General features: G+C 39.8%; 1 long non-coding RNA gene across 1 annotated transcript; it reads right to left on the bottom strand.

Annotated features, from left to right (window-relative positions):
* Positions 1 to 1,045: 1,045 nt before the first annotated feature.
* Positions 1,046 to 1,502, bottom strand: LOC117503182. The gene is made up of 2 exons (XR_004558510.1): positions 1,400 to 1,502; positions 1,046 to 1,212 (listed from the first exon to the last, which is right to left on the bottom strand). It is a non-coding gene; the product is annotated as an uncharacterized LOC117503182 (long non-coding RNA).
* Between the last annotated feature and the right edge of the window lie 9,361 nt (positions 1,503 to 10,863).

Below are 10,863 nucleotides of genomic sequence, written 5' to 3'. Positions count from 1 at the left end.
AGTGGGTGTGTTTCGAATAAAGTAGGAGTCCATATGTGGGATTCCGTGATCTTTATCACGGAAGTATGAAACAAGCAGTTTCTGGTAGAATTTTGTCAATAGGAGCCGAGTTTCCGCATAAACAGGATGTCGTTTTGTGAGAATGTGGAGGAAAAAACTCAGTTTAGCACAACAACAGCATCCTCTGTTGCAGCTTGATTATCTCGTGGCCATGTTTTGCTTCAATAGACTAAAAACGTTTATGCATTTTTAAAAATGCTCATACATTTTTGCATTTTATTTGGCTGCAGGGTTGCGGCGTTGAAGCGGATTGCATGGTGACGTGAAGAGGCGTGCTTTTCTCTACGTGCCAGCTTCTGCACGTAAAGCCTGCTGCTTCAGCACTTTGCTCAGAGGCACAGAGATAAAACTCTCCTCCTCCACTGGCACTTAAGGACACGACACACACACACACACACACACACACACGCTGGCGTGCATTCACGTTGCACTCTCATTATATCCTTTATCTTACATTATGACATCTTTCTTCAATAGTCCACTCCCTCTCTCCTTTTATTCTGCAGTCATTTTTCCTTGCCTATGTGCCCACTCTCAAACAACAAGCCGATCTCTTTTCCTATTACTTTAACTTAAGACTTCTTCCGAGTCAGCATCCATTCCATCAGTATGTCAGCTGCAGCTCGCAGCCAGCGGGGATGCCAGAAAAGATGAGGAAAGCTGACACTGTAAGGTCCAACTCAACGCAGGTTGTAGCGGCTCCAAGAGCGCGCTTTGATGTAACTGTGCACTTAATCAATAATCAACATTAAAGCAGCAACAATGGGCTTAGTAAATTACCCCACTGAAGGCACATTTGGGAATTGAGTTCACTTATTTAAGAGCTGCCTTTTTTTTTTTTCCCAGTTGTGTTATTTAGTCTTGTCTGATGGATTAGTCCCTCGAGCTTTACACCCGCGCATGGTGGGAGCGCGCGTAGGCGTGTTGTTTTCAGTGCTATATGTCAGTCAGCTTGTCTGTCCATTGGTGTGTGAACAAAATAACAGTTTTGATCCAATTTGGACCAATCTTGGTGAAATGCCAGCCAAGAACAAAGTCATTTTATTTTGAGAAAAATTGGTTAAAAGTCAAGATCATGGGCCGAGGTCAAAATTTTGACCTGATATGTATACATAGTCTGAATCCAAGACTGATTTTTTCCCCCCCCTTCACCTTGGATAGGTCACAAATCCACACAAAGACCAACAAATACAGGAAATGCCTGAAAAAAAACATGGTGTCTTATAGTCAGGATCTTCATTTTTCCCCCACCCTAGTCCACACAGAGACAGGCAAACACAGGAAATACCCGAAGAAGGGTGTCTTACATTCAGGATATTCACTATTTTGTTTTCCCCACCTTGGACAGGTCACCAGTCCACACAGAGACAGGCAAACACAGAAAATGTCTGAAGAAACTGTCTTATACTCAGGATCTTCACTTTTTTCCCCTACCTTGGACAGGTCACTTGTCCACACAGAGACGGGCAAACAGGAAATACCTGAAGAAGGATGTCTTACATTCAGGATCTTCACTATTTTGTTTTCCCACCTTGGATAGGTCACCAGTCCACACAGAGACAAACACAGGAAACACCTGGAAAAGGGTGTCTTATATTTAGGATCTTCACTTTTGTCCCCACCTTGGACAGGTCACTAGTCCACACAGAGATGGGCAAACACAGGAAATACCCGAAGCAGGGTGTTTTACATTCAGGATCTTTACTATTTTGTTTTCCCCACCTTGGACAGTTCACCAGTCCACACAGAGACAAACACAGGAAACACCTGAAAAAAGGGTGTCTTATAGTCAGGATCTTCCCCCCCCCCCCCCCCCCCCACACACACACACACACCTTGGACAGGTCACCAGTCCACACAGAGATGGGCAAACAGGAAACACCCAAAGAAGGGTGTCTTATATTCAGGATCTTCACTATTTTGTTTTCCCCACCTTGGACAGTTCACCAGGTCCACCCAGAGACAAACACAGGAAACACCTGAAAAAAACTGGTGTCTTATATTCAGGATCTTCACTTTTATATAAGTACAGCACCACAAATTCAACAAGATGTTCTAACCAGGAAACAAGTACTGTGTGATCCACAGTGTCAAAGGCTGCTGTGACATACAACAGAACCAACACAGCAGGATTCCCTGCATCCACAGACAGAGTGATGTCACTATCTGTGGACACTAATCGATGGTAGCGTGCAGGTGAAGGGGAGGGGTGTGTGTGTCTGTGTGTGTGTGTGTGATGCATCATTGTAAAGCAATGAAGCATCTACGGAAACACATTCCATTTACGTGCCATGTCTTTGGAGTTTTTAAAAAGACCTGAGGCCAAGTGTAATCATTTTATATAATTTAACATATTGCAACGACTCCGCCCCCTGGCTCAAGAGCATCTCAACACTAATTTCTGCAGCACAGACAGAAACCCGTTTCTACAAACTTGCTCTGCAATTCTTGCTGATGTAATCAAAAATATCGTCGGCTGTTATTTACACAAAAGCCATCAGCAGCAAGCCATTAAGAGACCAACGGTGATTTATAATGTGTGCTTGCACCTTTACTCGGAACATTAGATGGGGCCCCTGGGGGCTTGTGTGCACGCAGGTATGTGTGTGTGCGCGCGTGTGTGCTGTGGGGTGTTTCTGGTGGGAGATGACTAATGACTGTGTTTTTGTATGTTAAACCAAAGACCTGTTAAATCAGACGCAGGTGATGAGAAGCACCGCCGGCAAAAACGACAGATCTGAATCCGTGAACATGTTCTATATCAAACGTACCCACGAGTGATGCCACAGTCTCTGCTTCCTGCACAGTTTGTTTACATTCGTCACTGTCAAATATGTAATTTATTCGCCAGTCAAAGTAAATTTCCCTGCCTGACACACAGGTTTAATAATTTACAAATGATTACGACGGTGCAGAAAATAGGTAGCCCCATGCTGTTTGCGCACACAGATTGATTCCTGTGGAAAAATGTCATGTGTCACAATCAGCCTGTTATACAGTTGTATGTACAGTCCGGTCCATAAGTATTTGGATACTTTTTTCTTTTATTGCTTCTGATCAATGACAATGTGTTCATAGTGGAGACGTCCAGCTTTCACACTGGACTAGAGGTGGGCAGATCGATCCTAATATCGATACCAACTCTGGTATTGATATGGAACGATCCTCGTGTAAAAAGATCGATACTCAAGCTTTTTTCTCTCCCGCACGCACTGACTGCTGCGCACGCAGATTCATCAAAGTCTACTCTCTGTCTGTAAGAGCAGCGCTGTGCTGTGTCACACAACACGGAGCAGCGCACCCTTGTATTGTGGTTTGTCAGCCCTCTACCTCAGGAGATTTTGTTTTAAGTTGTGTTGAGTGATTTTTTTTTAAACAAAAATGTTGATTGTGATAAAGTATTTTGCTGTCACGTACAGTGTTTGGCAAAATTCTATCCTAGGTCTTTTGGATCCTTTGGATTTATGAAGCTTAAATATGAAAAAGTATCGGTATCAGCGATACTGGGCCTGTATTTACTTGGTATTGGATCAATACCAAAATTCCCGGTATCGCCCACCTCTACACTGGACTGTGACTCACGGCATAGACACGTCTTACAAACTATGCATCCATTTCAAAATAGTAAATTGTGACTTTTGTATACACTAAAAAAGTGCAAACTTATTTTTAAATTTTTCAAATCAATCAACAACTTTATTAATCTCACAAGGGGCAATTACATTTGAGCAGTCCATTAAAAAAAAAAAAACACAACAACAAACATTATATAACAACAATAAAACTAATAAAAACAAATAAAACAGACTTAAGAAGTTAAAATGAATAGCAAGAATAAATAAATAAAAACATGGCAGACCTATAAGCATTTAAAAGTCAAATTGCTGAATGTATAAACGACTTTAAAAACTAGTTGGTTCTACACACCGGGGACGCATAAAGGCATCCTGAAGGAAGCAGAAAAAACTAACATCTTTATTTATTTATTGATGAAATTTGTTATACTGCAAAAAATAAAAAATAAAAAAAAATTTAACAAATGTCACTGAGTAAAAAATCAAATAAATAGATTGTGAATATGAAAAACCATACAAGTTACACCAGAGTATAAACTGTATCTGCCAAAAAATTAAATGCATTGTGAAGAGAGCAGAAAAAAAAAAATAAAAACACAAGTTGTACTGGTGTAAAAGCTGCATCAGTCAAAAAATGCACTGAGGAGATAAAAACAAAACACAACAACAACAGCAACAACAACCAAAGCCAGACAAGTTACACCAGGGAACAAGTCCCATCTGTCAAAATAAATAAATAAAAGCTTTGGAAGAGAACATAAGTCACAACAAAGTAAAAAAACAAAACAAAACACACACACACACAAGTTGCACTGCTGTACAAGTTTCATCTTTAAAAAAAAAACCCCATTGTGATGGAGGAAAAAAAAAACCCATAGAAACCACACTTCTGCATGTCACATTGGTTTAAAAAAAAAAAAATCTACTATATATGTATCAATAGATAGAGGTGGGCACAGCTAAACTAAAAGTTAGCTTTGTTAACTGGTAATCCGCTAACTGAAAAGTTAACTGTTATATAATGCTAAAACCAATAAACCGCTAAAAAAGTTAGCATGAATTACAGCTAACCAAAAAGTTACCTTTGATAACTGCTAATCTGCTAACTGAAAAGTTAACTGTTATATAATGATAAACCAATAAACTGCTAAAAAATTTAGCGTGAATTACAGCTAACTGAAAAGTTAGCTTTGATAACCGCTAATCCGCTAACAGAAATGTTAACTTTCATAACGAAACCGCAAAAAAAAACAAAAAACTGTGGGAGTTACAGCTAACCGCTAACTTTTAGTGTATTATATACTGAAAAGGAAAAAAAAAAAACATACAAGTTGCAGCAGAGTATAAGCTGCATCTGTCAAAAAATTAATAATCCAATAAATAAAAGTAAAATTAATTAATAAAGCCACACCCGAGCACAAGTTGCATTCATTTTTAAAGCATACATTATTCCACATTTTCCCCTTTGAACTATCATATGTAGTCTCGCAGTGGAAACAGTGATGTGCATCATAAATAATTCTGCTGAGATAATGATCTCGACAATTTATTTCAGAAGAGGGTGGCAAAGAGCTTTGGAAACCAGATTACTGTTGATGTTCCTGAACTCCGCCCCACTTAAAATAAATGAAGAAATAAATAAAATAAAAAAGCTCCACATTGCCCTCTCGGGAAGCACATTTAAACCTCTCACTGAAGCGCATTAGTTGCAGCAGCTCCCTGTTTAGTGCCAGTTGCGTAATATATGGCGGTTTTACATTTATGCTTCAATCGATGAGTGCAGCTTTATGTAGCATCTGCTTTCATGAAAACACAAACCCGGCCTCTTACGGAAATTAAACTCTTGTTTTGGCCAAGTGCCGCCGGGGGAAGCGGGAAGCAGCGTTCACATTTGATGAGTTTTAGATTTCAGCCACACAAACTGCAGTACACTAAAATCAAAGCAGGTACCCTGCTGGAGGTGAATACTAGTGGCATTATATTTATCTATACATTTATTCATTTATTTTTCCACTTGTATTGCCATGCGCTGCACAGAAATGCACACAAGGTGCATTACAATATTCATCGCGATCAAAACAATTCCGCCTGCATGTGCTCATTTCCAAAAGAACTGTTTCACCAGCTATATTTCATAATTTATGCAGCTCCTCCTGCACAATCCTGCAGGAGCAGACATCCTCCTGCATCATTGAAGATAATTCATTTTTAAACACCTGTGATTGTGTACTGAAGATTTTATAATTTCTAACAAATGGGTAAAGTAATTCATTGTGTAAACGGGTGATATGAAGAAAAACCTGGAGCAGGTGAGTGGATAGAGATGAGCAATTTGTTCTGTAGGCTTTTTTTTGGGGGGGGGGGGGGGGGTCATAAAATCTTTCCTAATGACATTTGAACATCTAAAATAATGTGGGACCGTTTAAAAAAAAATTAAATTGCAGGAGAGAAAATCATTTTCTTGCACTAGTATCAGTCATCAGGATGACTTCATTTCACAGCAATGCAAATGATTCTGGGAGAACTATAATGATAAATATTTATGTTGTTATTTGAGAATGTTTTATGCTGGTTCTTGTGGTGAGATTGTTAAAGTTATGTCAAAGATGCTGTATGTATCATTTTAAAGAAATGTAGCATAACGTAAATTCAACCACAAAGACAATTTTAGTTATCTCTAATAGGAAGCAGCCAGTCTACATTTTATTCATCAACTCACAACCAATTGGAAACATCCACTTTAAATAAAATGTCAGTTATAACTTTCCTTTCTACCGTTTGCATTTGTTGGCCAGAAACTCTGCCCCAGAAAAACACCTGCTACCTACAGCAAAATTTGGAGGTGGTTCCATCATGCTGTGGGGCTGTGTGGCCAGTGCAGGTACTGGGAATCTTGTAAAGGTTGAGGGTCATATGGATTCCAGTCAATATATGTTTAAAGAATTACACAGTTTATGTAAATCCTATAAACTTCATTTCACTTCTCAGATATCGCTGTGTTTGTCTGCTATATGATATATTTAACTGAAATTGCTGATCCAATAAAGCAAAATCATGGAAATCATCAGGGTGCCCAAACCTTTGCATACAACTGTATTTTGTCCATGATGATGGAAAAAAAATATTTTCTCTGATTATATGGAATAATTAAGCACAGGATTTAAAAAAAAAAAAATACAGGAACATTTTAATGGCAAATAAAAATTTGCTAATCACCGAGATTATATGATGAGCACAGATGTTATTGATTGTTTTGCAAATTAATGCTTCTGTGCCATTTTTTTAACATAATGAGAGAGAATTTGTCTTAAAAATTCATGAAAATCATTTTTGTCCCATCACCATTACCTGTTTGGACAAATAAAAACATCATTGAGATTTAACCAACGAAAAGAAAAAGAATGCTGAGACTGAGGAACCATTTGGAGCATAGAGGAATGGTGATGAGCAGAATACTGATAGTTTTAAATTGTAGACAGGTGTGTGTGTGCGCGTGTGTGTGTGTGTGTAATCTGAAGGAGGGCTGAGCTTTAAAGCCTTGCTGCAGGGACTATTTGGTATGAACAGTGTTTGGGATTTAAAGAAAAAAGTCAAATGGGAGCGGTACATCAGCAGAGGACGCACACATAAAACAGCAGTTTGGAAAAAATTTTCATCGGAGACTGATTTTTTTCCCTGCATTTAGAGTCAGTTATTTTACAGTAAACCCACCATCTTATCTGGCTGATCTGGTGGAACCTTACGTGCCGGCCTGGCTTTTGCAGTTGCAGGATGCGGGACACCTCTGTGTTCCCAGGGTGAAGAAGGTCAGTGTGTCAAAGAGCATTTTCTTATTGTGCACTTGCTCCGTGGAACAGTCTTCCTGCGACCGTGAAGCAGTCGGAGTCCGTGGACATTTTTAAGTCAAGACTTAAAACCTATTTTATTCTCTTTCTTATGAATAGTTTTTATTTTTTATCTGTTTTATTATTTTACTTCTGTTTTTAATTATGTATTTGATTTAAGTATTTATGTAAATTTTTATGTTGAATTGTTCTGTGTGAGGCGCCTTGAGATGGCTTTTGTTGTGATCTGGCGCTTTATACTCCTCCCCTTTCACCCTATATCCAAACGAACTGCGACCTCTTCACCCCAGATGAGAAACCTGACCAATCACCTTTATGTGCACGTCAGTAGGGACTCTGATTGGCTGTGACTAATTTGTGCAATCAAATTTGGACTTCGTTAATTTATTTCATTTATGTAGCACCAAATCACAGCAAAGTTGCCTCAAGCCGCTTCACACTAATAAGGTCTAACCTTACCAACCCCTAGAGCAAGCACACAGGTGACAGTGGTAAGGAAAAACTCCCTCTGATGATGTTGAGGAAGAAACCTCAAGCAGACCAGACTCAAAGGGACGACTATTATTATTATTATAATATTAATAATAATAATATTAATAATATTAATAATAATATTAATATTAATATTAATATTAATAATAATATTATTATTATTATTATTATTATTATTATTATTAGGTCATAATAAAAAACATTTTTAACAATACAGAGGAACAGCAAGATTTTTGAGTATTAAGTCCACGCAGACATCCAGGACATCACCGGTTGGCTGGGGAGGGGATTGGGTCTTCAGGTCCAGTCTTCAAGCATAGTCCATTTTGCAACTGCCACAGTCAACCATTTGCACTCACGGGTGTAGCGGCGCAGGTGTCAGCACCACAGGCTTCTTTCACTAATCCAGTTGTCAACACACCACATTACCTCAGACAATGACCTGTTCCATATCGGCAAAAAAAATTTAAACCATAGATGAAACTGGAGACCACATAAACGATCTATGTTGTGAAACCAGTGGAGACCCTGATTGGAACACCTGAGTGAATCAGAATCTGAGCATCTGGGATGGCGATGGTCCTGGATCAACATCAACTCTGCATCCAAATACCCAATATACCTACCATCGGTTAGCACATACTATACCCTGTTTACTCTAGTATGCGCTAGAAGTAGGCGAGCTAGTAATGGGGACACAATTTGGATGTCCTGTACTACACCATGTTTACTCTAGTATGCGCTAGAAGTAGGCGACCTAGTAATGGGGACACAATTCGGACATACTGTACTACGCCACATTTACTGTAGTATGCACTAGAAGTAAGCGAGATAGTAATAGGGACACAATTCGGACGTACTTTCCCTCCATCATTTTACCTGTTCTTTGACCCGGGTGCTTACAGATGATGCATATGCTGCAATAATTTCTGTTTTAACTTTTTACCCCGGCCCCTCATGTTACTACACTTGTCATTTGGGGTGGAATGATACATCACGTATCACAACAGTCATATACCTGTATCAAATAGTTTTCTCTTGCAGAAGAAACAGAAATTGATAAAATATTCTAAATCCATTTCTTTCAAGCAAAACATTTACCACAGGTTAATTTCTACATAATTACTGTGAAAAGCAATGGCATTAAGTATTGCCATACATATTGTATTATGGAGTGTATCACTCCACCCATTGATGTTTGTCCATCTTTGGATTTTCCTGGGCAGTTGTTCAGTTATCATGCTCCCACTGCATCATGGGATAGTGTAGTGTAGCCCACCTGCATACTATGGATGTAGTAGATCATCAGCATATGGTTCCCCTATTGCAAATTTCAAGAGTATCTGGATAATCTACAGATTGTGCATACTGTGTTTTGCTGACTATTGTATGCTAGTAAGTACATTTGGATGTAGTCTAAGATCCATGTTTTCAATGATTTCCTGGATTTGGCCACCAGAAGTATCTGTATGCTGCAAAATTATTGAATTTGTAGAAATGCTCTCTTATCTCAATGATGCACATGTCTGAGGCCAAGAGGTGCCTTTGGAGAGTCATCAGGTCAATGGACAGAGGTGTTTTGGTGGTGTCGGTATCTTAGCAAGAGAACAAAGGTCCAAGTCTTTATGGTCCTGGTCCTACCCATCTTACTGTGTGGCTGAGACTTGGACACTAAGCAGTGATTTAAGGCAATGAGTAGATGTCTTGAGCAAGAATGCTTTGGAGTATCCTTGGGTACCACTAGAATAACCGTATCAAACAAACCCTACTTTGGGTTTGCATTCTTGTCGGCGTAATCCAGCACCTAGGACGTCAAGGGGATGCCCATAATTCACCTGACTGTGACAGCTGGGGGGTTGGGGGGGCACTGACTTTCATCTAGGCAAGTTGCAATCAGTGTATGGTTTAGTTCCAGGCTGATTTGCCAATTTCCCAAAGGTCGCTGAAAATTGCGCTGATTTACCGATGCTACAAGGAGGAAGTATTTCTATTGCTGAAACTGCTGTTTCGATTAACAATTCAAGACGCGTCTCTCAGCCTGCGCGCAATCTCGAACAACTGCAGCGAAGACCGTTTGCATTTTAATTGATCCTCACATTTTGAAACGGCTGTATCAGAAGATACAAACCTTGTTACCCGTTCCGAAGCAGAAATAGCGACGGCGGTTTTCTTCTTGCATTCAGGGGCTGTTTAGAGACTCCCATACTGTCCCCGATGGCGCTCAGTTTTGCTGTTGATCTGAGTGCTGACAACTTGCCAGTGGTACTGATCACTGGAAATGCTGTTCGACTCGCCGAGTGCTGCCGTTCAGTAATTTGTTCAGGCACTGGAAACCTCACTTCAGCTCGCTGTGACAGCTCGTTTGTGGGCTGGAGAAACTATACTTGTAGCTTGGAGGAAAGGGAACCAAAAAAAAACAAAAAGGGCTCACACACTCCATACAAACTACAGCACTCTGCTCCCACCAACAAAATGTGACTGTCACTGCAAAAGTCTGATATATATATGCAGTAATGGTGGAGAATTTATATCAGGAAGTCAGAAGTACAGAGATTCGTGAACATTTGAGAGTAGAAGAGACAAATATGAAGGGGCGTAATGTAGTCAGAATGCTGGGCGTACAGGAAGATGCAATCTCCTGCACCAATTCAATTTTGTCCTTGACTTAGCAGCGCCACACGAAGGCTGCAGAGAGGCCGTATTAACATATGCTTGACTTTAATGAGAGAAGGACAGATGGTGGCACATCATTTCGGGTTGTAGCTCAAGTGTAGCTTGGAACTGGGCTGCTGTGACTGCGGAGCAGAAAAGACTGACCGGGGATGGAAGAAAATGGAGAAATGACAACAGATCAATGGATGGGAATCGAAGAAACACTTTGTGAGGAAGTT

The sequence above is a fragment of the Thalassophryne amazonica genome, chromosome 21 (assembly GCF_902500255.1).
Source record: "Thalassophryne amazonica chromosome 21, fThaAma1.1, whole genome shotgun sequence".
Lineage (NCBI taxonomy): Eukaryota > Metazoa > Chordata > Actinopteri > Batrachoidiformes > Batrachoididae > Thalassophryne > Thalassophryne amazonica.
The sequence above is the reverse complement of the archived record's forward strand: the minus strand, read 5'-3'. Positions and strand labels throughout refer to the sequence as shown.